The 2,573-nt window shown below is 35.1% G+C and overlaps 1 protein-coding gene across 10 annotated transcripts in view; it reads right to left on the bottom strand.

Annotated features, from left to right (window-relative positions):
• LOC106871985 (FMRFamide receptor) overlaps positions 1–2,573 on the bottom strand; it is a 337,948-nt gene that overhangs the window by 106,508 nt on the left and 228,867 nt on the right. For 8 of the 10 annotated variants that reach the window (XM_014918777.2, XM_014918779.2, XM_014918776.2 and 5 more), the window contains one exon: positions 1,034–1,101. The exons of the other annotated variants lie outside the window; for them this stretch is intronic. The gene's annotated coding sequence lies outside the window, so the exon portion shown is untranslated. The remainder of the gene's footprint in view (positions 1–1,033; positions 1,102–2,573) is intronic. 10 annotated transcript variants of the gene reach the window in all.

Raw genomic sequence — 2,573 nt, 5'->3', positions numbered from 1 at the left:
GTCTGCCGCTACGTTCTGAGTTCAAATTCCGCCGAGGTCGACTTTACCTTTCATCCTTTCGGGGTCGATCAAATAAGTACCAGTTACGCACTGGGGTGGGTATAATCGACTTAATCCGTTTGTCTGTCCTTGTTTGTCCCCTCTGTGTGTAGCCCCTTGTGGGTAGTAAAGAAATAACACACACACACACACACACACATATATATATATATATATAGTTGAAATTTACAGAAAAACAACAAGCAGGTGTTTTAGTTTGATGCTCGGGAAGGTGAGAAAGTCTTTTACGTTTCGAGCCTACGCTCTTCGGCAGAAAGGAACGTAAAGAAATAAACAGAGAGAATAAAAAAAAAAAACTTTTTGAATTAGCAATCACTCATGACTCACCGCTAACTTAAAACAGCTGGTTGTTTTTTATACACCTGTCTTTGTCTTTTGTTTTGCTGTAAATTTCAATGATATATTCTATGCTCACGTTGTCGTACCAGTTTTAACCTCCTACGCGTCGGATTTACTTCTAGCTGAACTTTCTGCACCTCTCCTCATCTACATACCAGCACTCTACCCGGAGTACCAGTGCATATATTTATGAATGTCACTGGACACTTCCGTATATATATATAGTGTAGATGAATATTTTATGTAGATCGACTCAGTTTATCACTAATTCTTTTCCACTTGTCGGTGCAGGAGGTTTTCTGTCAAGTTACAAGTCACCTGCCCAAAAACCTTGTGAGTCTGCAGGTATAATGTCAAATTACCAAGGCAACTGACTCTACGAAAATGAAAAATAAAATAACATATATACATATATATTTATATATACATATGAATATATATATATGTGTGTGTGTGTGTATGTGTGTGTATGTATATATATATATATATATATATTCATAGGCTTCTACTGTGTATATATATATATATATATATATATATATATATATATATATATATATATATATATATATATATATCACACATTTATACGTATATCGGAATCGAAGGGAAGAAGTTATGTATCAAATATTACCTTCTGATATTTCCTTTTGGTCTGGTTAAGTCCTTTTACACCCAGGGTGCATGGCCGCAGTTGAAAGGCTAAAATCAATGAAAGAAGAAACAAATGTAATAGGTTGCCGTTCTTGTGGAAGAATGTTTTTCTGTGTACTTGTACGTGTGTGTGCCCCCGCGCGCGCATGTGTGTGTATGTGTGTCTGTGCAGTTTTTGTTAAACTGTATGTCTCTTTGAGGATGCCGTAGATCTTAATTTATCAAATGGCAAGACAAGCGATAAGCTACACAAATGTAAGGCGGATAAAATGGTAAAAGCAACTGTATTTTCTTCCTCTTTCAATATTCGAAGAATATAACAATTCAGAAGCAGGAATATCTCATTATATAGTTAATCCTTTAGATTGTGTCCAAATCCTGTCCGATTGATTTGGCATTTTCTCCCTCCATGATCGGTAGAATACGTACCAATATTTCATTGTAGTTAGATTCAATTATCCAGGCCATCTTCTCTTTCTATAAATGTATAGCCTAAGACCAATGCTAAAATTCATTAGGTAGGTAAATCGTTCAATTCTGATACATTTCTCAGTCGTCTTGCTAAATTCTCTTTTTTTATATTGTTGCGATTTGCGACCCGATCTATGGTCAAGAGAATTTTAATTATGTCTATTATGTCTGCTTTCTTTTTCGTTATCAAATATAGTGTATCTAGGACTACATTATCGATTTTGTCCTTTTTCTAAAATAGCAGAATAGAATTTAACTGCAACTTAGGCAGCTCGAGCGAGCGTACAATGACATCTTCGTTTGTTAGTTACATCTCAAGTTCTTAACTCCAGTCTATTGTGGCACCGATTCATAGATGTCTCGTACTGAATTGAGCATCTCTAATGATAAACTTTAAAGATATTGTTGTTGTTAATATCGGTGTTATTTTAGTTATTGTTGTTGCAGCTGTTGTTTTTTAGTTCCATTTCATCTCTTATAGAGTAGACCTATGCCCAAAGGATTTACAGTTATAATCATACATTTTTTTCCACATAATAAATCTAAATCTCCCTTATTGAATATATCTAACTTTTGCAGCTATATTTTGAAGAATAAGTTACTAGATGAGTGGCGTAAAGGCTTCTATTATTTAGTGGTTTATTCCACCAACCCAAACATTTTAAAATTTAAAGAAAATTTACTAAACGTAGTTTTGAGATGAAATTATTTTATTCTTCAAATTTATCTATTTTGCTTTCCCTTAACTATCAGTGCTCATAGAGCTTATTTCACTTTGTTGAATAATTAAACAAATGAGGAACAATTTAGTATACTCCCTCTTTTACTCTTTTACTTGTTTCAGTGATTTGACTGTGGCCATGCCGGAGCACCGCCTTTATTCGAGCAAATCGACCCGAGGACTTATTCTTTGTAAGCCTAGTACTTATTCTATCGGCCTCTTTAGCCGAAGCGCTAAGTTACAGGGACGTAAACACACCAGCATCGGTTCTCAAGCGATGTTGGGGGGACAAACACTCACACACACACACACACACACACACACACAC

The sequence above is a fragment of the Octopus bimaculoides genome, chromosome 6 (assembly GCF_001194135.2).
Source record: "Octopus bimaculoides isolate UCB-OBI-ISO-001 chromosome 6, ASM119413v2, whole genome shotgun sequence".
NCBI classification, from domain to species: domain Eukaryota; kingdom Metazoa; phylum Mollusca; class Cephalopoda; order Octopoda; family Octopodidae; genus Octopus; species Octopus bimaculoides.
Note: the sequence above shows the minus strand (reverse complement) of the source record. Positions and strands in the feature narration are given on the sequence as shown.